Source organism: Talpa europaea, assembly GCF_964194135.1.
Source record: "Talpa europaea genome assembly, chromosome: 6".
Lineage (NCBI taxonomy): Eukaryota > Metazoa > Chordata > Mammalia > Eulipotyphla > Talpidae > Talpa > Talpa europaea.
In genome coordinates this window covers 50,025,535-50,041,244 of record NC_140072.1, presented here as the reverse complement: position 1 = coordinate 50,041,244, position 15,710 = coordinate 50,025,535, and the positions used below count along the sequence as shown (strand labels likewise).

The 15,710-nt window shown below is 37.2% G+C and overlaps 1 protein-coding gene across 4 annotated transcripts in view; it reads left to right on the top strand.

Annotated features, from left to right (window-relative positions):
- Positions 1–15,710, top strand: part of CTNNA2 (catenin alpha 2) — a gene marked incomplete at both ends in the record, with an annotated part of 953,627 nt that overhangs the window by 61,892 nt on the left and 876,025 nt on the right. The gene's annotated exons all lie outside the window — the stretch shown is intronic.

The window sequence follows — 15,710 nt, the reverse complement described above, 5'->3', positions numbered from 1 at the left end:
GCATCTGACCTGTTTTAAGTATATTCACTTGTTCTCCTTTAAAATTTTTGAAATTAAAGGGTTTTCAAAAGATAAATGAAAAATTCTTACTTTATCCTGTCCAAGTGAAGTAGGAAGGAAAGGGATGCAAGCTTGAGGTTAGTAAGGAAGAAATGATGACTGAATGCATTTAAGCCACCCTCCTGTACTCATGAATACTGGTTAAAATCTGATTATTAATTCTTGGTATAGATTTCCTATTTATTTGAATTCTTCATTTTAAGCTTTGAAATTATATTATTTTGCTTTCATTTCTTAACAAAAAAATTAAAACAAATTTAAAAATCAGAGGATTTTCAACAGTGCTTTTCTACCCTTTTCACACAAAATACTGTACTGAGTGATATTTATCTAGGAAATGCATTGGGTAACATTTTCTATGGAAAGATTCCCATGCTCAAAAGTATGGTAAAACTCTGATCTAGTCCAGTGGTTCTTAACCTGGGCCTACCTAAAGCTCCCCCAGAGTCATTTGCAATGTTTAGAGTCAATTTTGACTGTTACATCTGGGTAAGTACTGCTAACATACAGTGGGTAGAGGCAGGGATGTACTATTTATCCTGTAAGCCACTAAGCAGTCTCCTCTCACTTCTTCCTGCAAACAGAATTATCTGGCCCACAATGTAAATAGTGCCAAGGTTGAGAAACCCTATTCTAGAACCAATTCCTGATTTTGCTGATTATCGGAAACTATACACAGTGAAGTGGAAATTTGTTCAGAGTCACACAATTTATTTTGGGCTTGGGTTTTGGTTTTCTTCATTTTTTTTTTGACCTCTGCCTGAGGATCCATTTGAAATAACAATATGGGAATAAGACAAGACCAAAATATAAAAGAGCAACATTATTATTGTGTATTACCTATACTTCATGCAGTAAATATTTCACCATTATCTAGCACAGTATTTGTAACAAAGATTTAGTAGATAGCATCTCTGTTTGCAAAGAGCTATCCAGCTGTGAAAATTGACTGAGATAAATAATTATAAATCAGTAAGTATTTACTAATATTTATAAAGATATGTGTGAGCATAGATGAGGGAGGAAGCCATTATGCCTGGCCATGTTCTGTGGAGAAGTAGGGCTAGTTCCTGGGAAGAGGTGATAGACAAGCATAGACATGAAGAATAAAAAGGAGTTTGTTAGGTGTGACGTGAGGAAGGAGGACATTCTGTGTAGAAATAACAATATGGGAAGGGTATGGTGGGGTCAAAATCCCTTAGTATATTCTATATTCTTATTAAAAACTAGCATGAGAAAATTAGCAATTTACCTGCTTGGGGTAATTTGAAGGATGATAAATATTCATTTAACTTATGATCCTAGAAGAATTCCTTAGCTTGAAACTTATAAAATGCAGAATGGAACAAAGCCACCATTAGCACATTTTAATAGGTCACTAATGGGTCCCTCTGGATGGCCATGTAGAAAGGCTCTCCTTGTTCTGATAACACATGCCAGCAATATTGAATATCTTTTTTTTTTAAAGATTTATTTAGTTATTTATACAAGAACCAGGGTACAGGCAAGATGTGCGGGAGGGTGAGTGGATTCACCAGAAACAGAGCGGGGAGCAGAACAGGCAGACTGACTGAAATACACTGCTGAGGGGAGCAGCGGGCAAGACAGGAGAGGTCTGCCACGCCATGTTGGACCCTCGCCTGGCAGCCAGCATCAAACCTGTGCTGCAGAGGCTGAGGACAGCTTTACAACACTGTGCTCAACTGCCTGCACCACCAGGGGAGGCCCAGTATTGAATATCTTAATGAAAGGAAGTTAAATTGGATCTCAGACCAAATTGGACCCCTTTTAGCACATGCTAGAGTGTAATTTGTGTACAGCATAATTTGCATTATTGTATGCAGGAACCCTGAAAGGGTGAGTTAAGAAGCATAAACCATATTATGGATTATTGCTATACACTGAGTAATTATTCTAGTCATGCATAGGGACATGTTTGTGTGTGTCCATGTGTGTCTGTAGAGCTGTGCTTGCTGTTAACCTCTCCTCCCACATCATTATGAAGAAGAAAAACACCTGGATGGGCAGATGCCATTGTGGTAAATCCTTTGGATCTAGACTATATACCACCTTCATTAGCAGACTTTGTTTCTTTAACCAGAGCCCATATTACTATCAGAAGACTCCTCAGTCTCTGCAATTACATTGTGTGTAGTGAGCCTTATCAGTTGTAAACCCAGGCTTAATCACAACACTTAACTCAGGTTTTAGTGCTCTCTTTTAGAAAGACCACATTATGTTTCCTTTCATGTCTGCATGGTACTTCAACTACTCTCTTCCAAGCCAAACCATTCCAATAGATCATCTGTGGAAGTTGTGGGAATAGGTATGTTGCATTGAACTCCTTTTGTCAGAGTCTCCAGCTTGAATGAGCTCTGATGATGGTGACTTACTTTGCTCCAATAACATTGACCTCTACACATACTTCTCCTAGGTATCCTCTTTAAATACGAGGTTCTTCCTCAAGCTACTTGGAAATTAATTGTGTCATTTAACATTCAATGTGTATTTGAAAGCTCACTGTGTGCCAAGTCCTAAGATGGTGTCCCTAACGTTTGAGTTTTCTTGAATATCAAATGTAGTTCCTGAAAACAGAAATAGAGTTTATGTTAAAATTCCAGAAATCATATTGCCATGTTATCAATCCCATGTTAACAAATTACATCTTTCTCCTTTGTTTGATTTTTATAATGTAAATATTTTAAATTAGGATACTAAGTATTATAGTAATATTCATTGATTAATGTTACTCACATAACTATATAGAGGATTGCAGTATGTCATTCTGTATCTTGGGAACTGTTCATAGGACATGTTATGCCTATTTCAATGTTCCACACTTATTCTGGTCATTTGCTTTGCTCTTCTGAACACAAGGTTCCTACTCTGGGTTTTACCTCCTCCATTATTCACATCCAGTAGGTAGGCAGGAACTTTTGTGTGATTATTTTCCTCTTCATCTGATTCGTATGAAGTGCTCTTTTTAATGGACACTTAGTAAGAACTTTATTTCTGCTTTTACTTTTTTCAAGTTCTCCTTTAACATTTTATAAGATCTGTACTCTGGTTTTGCAGTTTTCATATCCTGTCCAGCTATTTTAAATGTCTTAAACATTTTAATATTGCTTACATAAGAAAGCATTCAAAATCAAAGAATATAAAATGCTTTAAAAAGTGAAAGTGTTCATATATTTTTATATTGTTATATTCAATGTATTTTTATATTCATGTATTTTTATATTGTTATATTCAAAATATAATTAAGTGTAATTTTGCATATGTAGAGATAATAAGTATAAGGGTAATTTTGCAAAGAATGAGAAAATAAATTTTCAGAAAATATCGCTTTTCATAAACAGTGGCCACCTATCTTATATTTTAGTTGTAACTTTTATAAACTAATGTGTATAGAAATCATCTAGATCAAAATATCTTTAAATATAAAGACTGCTGCTTGACATGAGTTTTTTTTTGCTTGTAACAGATGGCAGGGCAGGTTTAGAAATTATTACATTCTCCCTGGTCAGAGATAATAATCTACTAGTTAACATTGAAGAGAATGATCTTTTCCATTTTCAAATTGAATGAAGATTTAGGGAGACTCCTTGATGTTCTCGACCTATTACAGTATTAAATGTTTAGTTTGAGGATTTTCATTTCAATCAGGCAGCTGAAGTGGAATAAAATTGAAAAATAAAATGAATTATATTTCCTTCACTGCTTCTTATACATTTCATCAGAGGCCTTTAATTTCCATATAAACCAGGGAAATGCCATCTATCTCTTGAATCAAGAGGGTTTTGACCCCAGGGAAGGTTTCAGCTGTTACATTTAAACCTGGCACAGGATTAATTCTAATAGTCGATCAAAGGGTATTTTATCTGAGGGTGAAAAATAAAAAAGAAACAAGTTCTAAAACCATGTGCTTTAAGGTTATGTTCAAAAGAGACAGGGGAAAAGAAGAGGAACGAATTACTTATTTAATAACTAAATTAAGAATATTGAAAATGATAAAGTGTGGTGCTGGAGCAAAGAGCAATGGGAAAGTCGCAACACTTTTCTGAGCTCGATTCTGTCAGTAAAATGGACATCAGATGTATGTCTTTTAGAGTAACTAAAGACAGTAGAGTAATGGGAATTAGGAATAATAAAGAGTTTCTGCACAGCAAAAGAGACAATAACCAAAACAGAGAAACCCCTCCGACTGGGAGAAAATTTTTGCACACAAGACTAATGAAAAAAGACTGATAACAAAAACCTACAAAGAGCTGATAAGACGAACAAAAGAAACAAAACAAAGAAACTAATCCAGTCAAAAAATGGGCAGAAGAGCTAAAAAGAAACTTCTCTGAAGAGGAAATGCAAATGGCCAACAGGCATATGAAAAAATGTTCAGCATCACTTGTAATCAGGGAAATGCAAATCAAAACTACCATGAGATACCATCTTACACCAGTGAGAATGGCACATATTAAAAAAAAAAAACTAGCAACAACAAATGTTGGCAAGGTTGTGGAGAAAAAGGAGCTCTCCTGCACTGTTGGTGGGAGTGCAAACTCGTCCAACCACTATGGAGAGGTGTGTGGAGATTTCTTGTCCCACTAAACATAGAGCTTCCATATGATCCAGCAATTCCACTCCTAGGTATTTACCCAAAGGACACAGAAACAATAATTCCAAAGGGCACCTGCACCCCTATGTTTATAGCAACACTATTTACAATAGCTAAGCTATGAAACAACCCAAATGCCCCAAAAAATAGATGACTGGATCAAGAAGATGTGGTACATATACACAATGGAATATTACTCAGCAATCCAAAAAAGATAAACACGTGCAGTTTGCAGCAACATGGATGGAGCTAGAAGGGATCATGCACAGCGAAATAAGTCAGAAAGAAAAAGAAAAATACCAGATGGTCTCACTCATAGCAGGAATTTAGAAAACCTAAATAAGGGACTGGGAAAAAGACTAATTAATACAAAGTAAAAATCAAAATCAACAAGCAACTATAAACCAGAGACATACTACAGGGGGAGGAGGAGAAGAGGAGGGATTAGGGTCAAAATAAGGGGGGTGCAATTGTATGGGGAATATAACCAAAATGAAAATGCATACATTGTGCAAAAATGAAAAATGATGTAAGAATTATATAAAATAAAATATTAAAAAAAGTATTTGCCACTACATAAAAGTAGTCATTAACATGATTGTGCATCTTAATACTATTAATAAACAATAAATGTAGACTAAGGAGTTTACAACTTTTCTGTAGGCTCTGGGAATTCATTGATGGTTTTGAGTAGGAGTAACTATTATACCAACCCAAAGCTGAACATCTGTGGGAATAGTTTGCCAAGGGCAGAAATAAGAGATGGGAAGAAAAGTAGAGATGATTGCAATTGCGGTATTCCTGGCCAGAAGTGATAATGGAGGTTTGAAGTGAGGTGGAGGTTTTGGAGTTGTTCTAAAGAAAGGGTGGATGGAAGAGATATTAAGGTTATGGAATGAAAAGTGTTGTGGTCACTTTTGCAGGGGGTGATTTTAGAATGGCAAAGGCACTATAAGGAATAGAAAACTCCATCTCAGAACTATTTACAATAGCCAAGTTATAGAAACAACTTAAGTACCCAATGACAGATGAGTGGATAAAGAAGATGTGATGTATATACACATGGAATACTGTAGAGGCATATTAAAAAAAAATAATAATAAAGGGCCTCCCCTGGTGGCGCAGCGGTTGAGCGCTGGGCTGCGAAGGTGCCCGCAGCCTCTGCAGCGCCGGTTAGATCCACAGCCGCAGGCGAAGGTCCCACATGGCGTGACAGACCTCTCCTCTCTCACTGGCTGCTCCCCTCAGCAGTGTATTTTGTCGGTCTTCCTGTTCTGTTCCCCGCTCTGGCTCTGGTGAATTCTCTCACCCTCCCGTGCTTCTGACTGTACCCAGTGCTTGTATAAATAAATAAATAAATCTTTAAAAAAATTATAATAAAAAAAGATGAAGTTGCCATTTGCTATGACATGGAGGAATGGGAGGGAGTTATGCTAAACAAAACAAGTCAGAAGAAGAAAGATAAACACAGTCTGGTTTCACTTATATGTGGAATATAAAGAAATAATACAAAGGAACAGACAAAATCAAACCAAACCAAAACCTTGACTGCAGAGCTTAGGCCATTGAAGGGGTGTTTGGAGAGTAGGGAGCAACAGGAAGAAGAGGCTCAATGAACTATGCTGAAATGGTTATGGGTGTTTGGTGGTAGATATTCTAGGACAACATACATTTAAAAAGGTGTGAATCTGTATCCCTAAAATATTTAAGTATCGTAAACCTTTACCTTAGCAAAAATTGTTTTAATTTTAAAAAACAAACCAAACACCACCAGCTCAGGACTGGGCATTTATTTAGGTCAAAGTAGGAAATGAATGAGTTCTGATTTAGATATATTAGACTTGAAGCTCAATAATAGCACTTCATTGACTGCTATCACTGGATTGGTCATTTCCCCCCAGGGTAGTGCTTTATCAGGAAAGAATGTATTTTTCTCTTGGTAGTTCAGAAAACCTGTGCACAGCAAGAAAAGGTACAGAATAATGGCTGAGACATCACAGCTATTTATCTATAAAGAAACAAAATAGAGCCTTTGCTTTTATACATATTACTGGTACTGTTGCTGAGATACCCATGATAAACAGCAATTGATCATCATATAGCTTGCCTGAAAATACTGTATTTCTAATGCATTTATCTTGAGTTAAATGGCTTAACGCCATTTTGAGAAAATGTTCAAAGTTTACTTTGTAAAACTATCTAGAACACACATGAAGGACATACACTGTAGGAAGGAAGAAACAGTTTTATTTTTGGTACTTAAGGGAGGAAAACTGTGAATGAATGTGTTTGTTAATAGAGCATGTTTTGAGTATTGGGAGAAACATTTAATCTAAACCTAGTGAGAACATTTACTTTAAAAATTCTGTATTTAATATCTCAATCCCTTTTAAAAAGAGATGCCACCGAATGTTTGTACTGCTTGTGAATTCATTTCAGCTGCAAGCTAGTCAGCTTTCAAATACAATAACTAGAGTTAAGAGTATTTATGTCGTGTGTTATGTGTGCATATGGGTCTGTCTGCATGTATACACACATTCTCACTAAGCTATATCCCTATCTTCTATTTTCACAGAAAAGCCTAGGGATACATAAAACTCCACATCAGTTATTCCATTATGTTTTGTTTACTTTTTCAGTGCGAACTGTCATTTATCCCGTCTTTATGGGCTGAGTGTACCTTGAGGTATTTTTATAGCCAAAGGATAATATTTTGCATCAAAGATAATCATACTTACTACATCTAGCTGAACAGGAAGGGGAAAAAATAGATCTTGGATTATTGGTGCAGTTATCTCATTTTCTCCTTGTAAGGTTAGATATAATTTCTAAAACAGTATTAAGCAAAACTAGACTCTACGCTCTCAAGATACTTTGGACTGTGAATATCTGTAGAGTGGAATAATAATTCTAGCAAAGTTTTACCTGTTTGCAATGAGAAAACCTATCACTGTTTCTCAACTGATATTATTTTATTTATTCTTTTTTTCATCTAATGGGTAATGAAAATGACTGAAGATAAAGTGGTTTAAAGACTATTATTGACAAAGCACAGCATTGCCTCTTTTCTCCTTCTGCTATTATCTTTCTTGAATTCCAGATATGTTGCAAGAGGAAAGCATAGCAGTTGCCTGTGCTATTATCTGACGAATAGCACTCAAACTTTGGCTGGCCTAACTTCTTTTTTTCTCTCATTTTCCCTTCACCTTTTTTCTTCTTGAATACTAAGGGAAAAAGAGTTGAGATGAAAACTGAAGAAAAAAGGAGTATCCTAGCCCTTCCTAACTTTTCCTAACGGTCACAAATTGTTTAGTCTTTCCTATGACTTCATTTTTTCTTATTTTCTTACAAATAAGAAGTAAAATGAGTATTTTAAAATGAGGCAGAAAGAAAAAGAGACCTGATCTTGTAGACAGCTGTTCAGAAAGCTTTTGAGTTGATAGCTAGGAATAGGAATTGTGAAATGTTTTCTGTAAATGCTTAGGGAGTAGCTAATATAGTCTTGATGGCCATGTGACCTCTGATGAAACTTTTCAGCATTGTAGTTGTGGTGATAAAGCAGCCACAGAAAATACATAAAGAGACTTGCAGTATGTATCAGTATGTATTGCACTAAATCACATTCCTCGACTACAAGCTATAATATCCATTGATATCAATCAAAACAGTATGGTATTGGAACAAAAACAGAAACTCAGATAAATAGAATAGAATAAAAAACTCAGAAATGACCCAGACAAATATGTAAAATTAATCTTTGACAAAGAAGCCATGGTCATGTAATGAAGAAAGTCTTCTCAACAAATGATGCTGGGAAACTTGGATGAAATTCGGTCATCATTACAATTTATTACAAAAATCAATTCAAAATGGATTAAAGACTTGGACATAGGGCCCGCAACCATAAAATACATAAAAGAAAGAATTGATGACACATTCCTGGACATCAACCACAGAGATGTATTTGGGGACTCAACTCCAAGGCCAGGGAAAACAAAGCAAAAATAAACAAATGGAATTACATCAAAGTAAAAAATCTTCTGTACTGAAAGAGAAACCGCCACAAACACAAAAATACAACATATGCACTAGGAGATGATGTTTGCATATCATATTTCGGACAAGGGATTAATTTCCAAAATATATAGAAAACTCATGCAGCTCAACAACAAATGACCCATAAAACATATTGCTAGTTGGGCCTCCCCAGTGGTGCAGCGGGTTGAGCTCCACACTGTGAAGCTGTCCACAGCCTCTGCAGCTCTGGTTCTATCCCAATTGGCGGGTGATGTCTCACATGGCACAGCAGACCTCTCCTGTCACTCCCGCTGTTCCCCTCAGCAGTGTATTTTGGTCTGTCTGCCTGTTCTGTTCCCTGCTCTGTCTCTGGTGGATCCTCTCACCCTCCCGCACCTCTAACCTGTACTCCAGCTCTTGTATAAAAATAAATAAATCTTAAAAAAAACCATATTGCTAGTGCTTTCTTCTGTGTATTTTATTTTTGTGGGTCATATTTGCCTTTTAATGCATTTTGAATTGATTTGTTATGCAGTTGTAGAGTCTTCCCACTTCATTCTTTCACTTGTGGCAGACCATTTTCAGCAGCTTTTGTTAAAAATATTCTCCTTCCAGGATCATGCTCAGCGAAATAAGCCAGAAAGAAAAAGAAAAATACCGGATGGTCTCACTCATAGCAAGAATCTAGAAAACTTAAATAAGGGGCCAGGAAAATGAATAAATATAAGAAAGTGAAAATCAAAATCAACAAAAAACTATGAACCAGAGACACTTTTTGGGGGGTAGGGGAGCGGGAGGGGAGGGAATGGGGTCAGAATGGGGGGGTTGCAATTGTATGGGGAATATAAAAATAAAATTTATTAAAAAAATAAAAAAAAATATTCTCCTTCCATTGGGTGTCTGTAGCTCAGTTTTTATAAATTAAGTATTGATGGATTTGTGGATTTATCCTGGGCATACTATTCTGTTCCATCGCTGTGTGCCTATATTTATTCCAGTATATATTGCTGTAATTACTGTTGCTTTATAATATATATGTCATTTATGTACATGTCATATATGTAAAGTCCATATCTGTTTCTTACTACCTTTTATATCTGATATCTATATAACTGTCTCTCACTTTTCTTGGTTGCCATTTTCTTGTCGAATTGTCTTCCAGCGTTTAACTTTATGTCTTCAACAATAGATTTAAAGCAGCAGGTACGTGAATCCTTAGAAAAGTAAAACTTTGGTGTTCAGATTTCTTTTCTTTTTTTTTTTTTTAAAGATTTATTTATTTATTTATTTATACAAGCACTGGGTACAGTCAGAAGTGCAGGAGGGTGAGAGAATTCACCAGAGCCAGAGCGGGGAGCAGAGCAGGCAGAAGGACCGAAGTGCACTGCTGAGGGGAGCAGCGGGCGGCAGGAGAGGTCTGCGCGCCATGTGGGACCCTCCTCCGGTGGGCCGGGGAGCAGCCGGGGATGGAACTGGCACTGCAGAGGCTGCGGGCAGCTTTGCAACCCAGTGCTCAACCGCTGCGCCACCGGGCAGGCCCTCTCTCTCTTTTTTTTTTTTTAATTGGCATAATTTTGGTTTACAACATTGTATGTGATTTAGGGGTGTAGTTCACATACCTTTGAAAGTGTTGCCGTGCCACACCTTGTCTGTTCCTTTGCTTTATTTCTTTTTTTAAAAGATTTATTTATTTGTGTGTGCAAGAACTGCGGTACAGGCCAGAGGTGCAGGTGTCTGTGTTGAGAGGATTCACCAGAGACAGAGAAGGGGACAGAACAGGCAGACTGACTGAAATACACTGCTGAGGGGAGCAGCGGGTGAGACAGGAGAGGTCTGCTGCCCATGTGAGTACTCCTTGGCCAGCCGGGGATCAAATTAGTACTGCAGAGGCTGTGGATAGTTTCACAGTGCTGTGCTTAACTCCTTGCACCACCAGGCAGGCCCCTGCTTTGTTTCTTTATATTCCACAGGGGAGTGAAATCATTCAGAACTTGTCTTTCTCTTTCTGACTTATTTTACTAAACATAGTCCCCTCCAGTTCCATCCATGTTCTCACAAATGGCAAGATTTCATTTCTTTATATCTGATTTGCTTTCCACTGCATGTATATGCATGTCTATATATATATACACACTATTTTCTTTTTTTAAATTGGGCTTTTAAAACTTGAATTCTGACACCAAAGCCCATGTACCACATTATTACTGTGTCCAGTGCCTGTGTCACAGTCCCTCCATGCTCAAGAGTAAGGACAAAGTAATGCTGAGGAAGATAGAGTCAAGGTGAAGAATGTACCACAAAGATCTGCCAGGTAATCTGCTAATCCTGCTTTTCCAAAATCCTAAAAATGCCCTGCAAAGAAGAGTGAGAAAGTGCCCAAAGAGAAATTGGATAAGCTGCTGCTGGCAAAGATGGGATTAACCCTTCAGAAAATGGAGATACCAAAAAGTCTGGGCCAGAAATTGAAGGTGCTAGAGGTGCCAAGTGAAGTGTGTGCATTTTTGATAACTCTGTACTTCTGGTGACTGTATAGCTGAAGTACTTTTTTTTTTTATCAAGTTTTATGAAAATGCAGATTTATTTTACTGTTTCTGAAGTTCTATTCTAAGTACAGAGACCACTTCATTTTTGTTTTGGTGGGAAGGACATGTGCCATTAATAGAATGTCTCTGATGCAGGATGAATATGGGTAACAACACATTTCCCTTTTAGTGGTGAGAGACCTCCTTTTGGTTTCCAGGAAGAGAGGTTCCTTGATGTTGACACACATTGGCCACCTTGGCACTGACACCTTGTGTGGGGAAAATGAAAATTCATTTTTATGTCTTCTTTTCCCTCTACGCCCAGGATAGACTTGACTCCCTTCAACTCAGAGAGATCTGTTGAGGCCTGTCTCCAAAAAAGTTTTTATTGGTATGTCAGGCAATCTGGGCTTTCTAGTGTCACCATTGAGATGGCAGCCCTCAAAAGAGCAGTGGTTCCTTTTTTAGATTGTGGATCTTCAGATGGATAAATCTGCCATTTCCATTTCATTTCTTGAAAGTCAGGGTCAGCTTGTGAAAAGTTGTTAAAACAACACTAAATGTGAAATGTCAACTTTCACTCTAAACCTCCCCTGTTCAGAGCATTAAATGAAGACTTCAATGGGTTTTAGTGTGGCTTTCTGATTTTGATAGTTCATTGAAGAGGGGAGTTTTAGGGTTGTTGTATACTGTCAATGATGGCTTATATTTTGCCTGAAATACCGCATTAATGGAAAATGTCTTCAATAAAGCTGGATACAGTTTAAAAAGAATAAGATGAACAAAGCAGTTTTCTCCAAATTATCACATTTCCCCCTTAATCATTCATTTATTCTATAAAAATTTGGTAAGGTTCTGTTCTAATGCCTTGGAATATATTGATAAACACTTTGACCAAGATCCCTGCATTGTGAGGCTCACCTCACAATAGAGGTCGATCCCCAGGATCCCAGCTCTGCCAGCAGCTCCCATGCCTTCGTTGCTGCTTACTGCCTGGGACACAGGGCCCTCCTTAGGACATTTCACTTGTCACCAACACAAGGGTGAATGGGGAAGCAGAGAATATTTCTACTTTATGCCATGTCTATTTAGTAATTTTTGCTATTACCATGGATATGCTTATCAGAATTCACAGACGTGTTGGCTTAACTGAAGATAGTGTATACAATAAGAAAAACTTGAAGACAGTATACTAAATTTGACTTATAAGTCTAAATGAAAAACATCCAACAGTTTAAACTACCTAGGGATGTTTCATTGATCTGTTTACTTATTAGCCTTTCCCCCATGCCGTGACCCTGCTGAACGACCAGTGCTTACATATTGACTATGTATGAAAAAATAGAACTTGCCTTTTCTCTGGGTGATATGTGGGAGATCCTAGGACAATGAGAGCTGGTTTCCACTCTGCCTGCCACTCCTTTGGGTGCCTTTGTGTGAGGAACAACCTGCTCTAATGTAGATCGCCCACTTGCACTTTCTCTGACAGTACAAGCTTTCAAACACGAGTTAAACAATCTGAAACAGTGCTCCATGGTTCCAGCAAGATGGTCCGTGATATCCTTTTGCCAGAAAGACTTAAAAAGCTGTCTAAAAAAGGGTATTTTAGAAATCTGTTGCATAAAAATATGCACGTAGTTAACTCCAGTATACTGTACATTTACAAATGGTTAAATGGTACATTTTATGTTACTCATTTTTTTAACCATATTTAGAAAAAAAAAATCTGTCAGGGCAGGGCAAATATGAATATAATCCTTTTGGAAAATTGCAGACATTGTCTTTATTTTCCCAGTTGTCTTGTTAATGTCAATTGTACTGGACATGTGCTGACTTCCCAGTGACAAAATATGATTATCGTAGATAGTTCTGGCTCTGCTATAAGGAAAAAGAGAAATATCTTTCTCACGTCCTCCTTTGCTATCAAGTGCAGACAAGTGTGCATTCCATACTATCTCTGAGCCCTACTCTTTTACTCAGCTGAACTTTAAAGCTACCACGTTTAAGGGTCTGATTACATTTTAATTTTTTTATTTTTTTTTTTGGATTTTTTTTAATATAGAGGCATGTTTTATTTATTTATTTGTTTGTTTGTTTTTGTTTATACATGCACTGGGTACAGTCAGAAGCGCGGGACGGTGAGAGAATTCACCAGAGCCAGAGCAGGGAGCAGAGCAGGCAGAAGGACCAAAGTACACTGCTGAGGGGAGCAGTGGGCGGCAGGAGAGGTCTGCACGCCATGTGGGACCCTCCTCCAGTGGCCGGGGAGCAGCCGAGGATCGAACCGGTGCCGCAGAGGACGCGGGCAGCTTCGCAACCCAGCGCTCAACCGCTGCGCCACCGGGGAGGCCCTGATTACATTTTTAGACATTTGTTATCCTCTTCCATGTTACCTGTGCAGAGAATGAAATAGGATGGAGAGAAAGTATCTATTATTCTGGGCATAAAAGTATAGTTTGTCATTCATGATAACAAATTCATTCATTCTCTACTAGTTAGCGTACTTCTGGAATATTACTTCAGATATTTTTTTTTTTTAATTAAAGGAGTCTTAATCAATCAGCATGTATTCTTTGAAGGATAAGTGTTTAGGGAAAGATCTTAAAAATCCCAAAGGTAAAGTTAAGGAAAGGGGAATCTTGCTCTTGAGAAAGTAGATAAAGGAGAGTCCTGTTGCACCTGCAAGTGTTTAAAAGATTATTATGGGAAAACAGTTCAGAATGGTTCTGTCTTCATTTAGCTGGTATATCTATGACCCACGCATGGAACTGTAAACATGATATCGCAGTATGTTTGGGTCTACCTGAATAAGTGCTTTTAAAGATACGAAAATCATTTTCACCTATGTATGAACACTTCAGAGTAGAAGGGAAGGTCACACATGAGAAAACTATTGATATCTCACTCTATTTAATTTTTTTTAACTTTATAAATATCATTTTTTGATGAAAGTAAACATTAATTGGTGAAGAACAAAAACTATAGGCTGCTTTGGGAATAAGTGAACTTGGTTTAGAAATATTCAAGTGGCTGTTTCTGTCCAACTCTTTTGCTCATATTTTAACTTTTGTCCATTTGAGGAGAGAACATGATGTGGCACTTTTCCCTTGCTATTGTTTTTTTCATGATGACTTATGTCACATGACCTCTGAACTGGGTTCCTAAGAGAAGTGTTCAGGCCGCTTGATGAACCCAGGCCTTGATGAACCCCAGGCCAAGGAGAAGGTAACAGCAACAGTAGCAAAGAGAAGTTTCTGGAAGAATGCTGAAGTAGATGGCAACTTGCCCATATTATTGCTAAGATTCCATGGTTTGGGATATATAAACAGCAATGTCTCATTCTATAATGTGTATTAAAAGATGTGGCTGATTAAAGAACTGAACTGATCGTCATAGTAGGAGAAAATATAAAGTGGCCCAGGAGGCCACAGGTTAAATTTCAAAGTGAGAGTCAATGAGTCCATTGAAAAGTCAAGTTTTCTAGGCCAGAAGGTGCAAACAATTGTAAAGGCCATATGTGCATGAAAGTGGTAAAGCCTGGTAACTAAATATTACTTCCTTGACTTAAATAAGCATCTACCATCTATTCTAGAACTCCTGAACTTGTGGACCTGATTCTGAAGTTTGTATCCTAGTCTGAGACCAAAGTTCTCAAGTTTGGAATGGGGTTTTGATACAGCTAGGAAGCCCAGGGTAGATGTGTGTATCCCTGTTAGGCACTTCAGCTTTTCTAGAACTGAGGTCATCAGAATTTCCTAAGGGTCATTGGCTTTAGAAGTTCAGGGTAATTTAGTGAGTCAGATTTGAAGCTTGAGGAATAATAAAAAGATTTTTAAAAAGGACAACAGATGTAATCTCTGCTTGTTTTAATATTTTCCCCATTGTAGATTCTCTGGCACATGTTTATTACTTCTGAGATGAAGTTAACAAGTTCATTTATTGAGGTTTCTGACCCAATGTCATGATGAAAGAATGATCCTTTTTCTTAAGAATAAAAATCCAGTAGAGATTAGAAGAATTATATTCAGTATGTTGTGGGCATGTAAGAGACTTTCAACATGCTTACTATGAATTTGATATTATTAATAAGTTAATTACCAATGAAATTGCTTCATTAATTTTGAAAATTTCAAATTTCCCCTGAGTCAGGTACTTAATAAGAATACAAAATGATCAATTGCCCCTCTCTCCTACTTTACAGTTCTTGCTCCTTTATCCATTAATTTGGCATAAAAATGAGAACTTATATAATTCAGGCTGTGACTTAAAGATGAAGCCCCCAGTAGTGGATTGCACCAAAAATTTAGACCTCACTTCTACAGAACATATATCTTTCCCTCCTGTGGAAATTTCTTTGTTGTTAAAAAAAAAAAAAAAACACCTAAAGCATACACATCTGAATGTGTATTCACATCTGAAGTGTAACTTTGATTATTTTAATTCAAGTTATCATGCCTTAATTTATCTTAAGGTTTTTATCTGAAATCTCTGATGCTTCC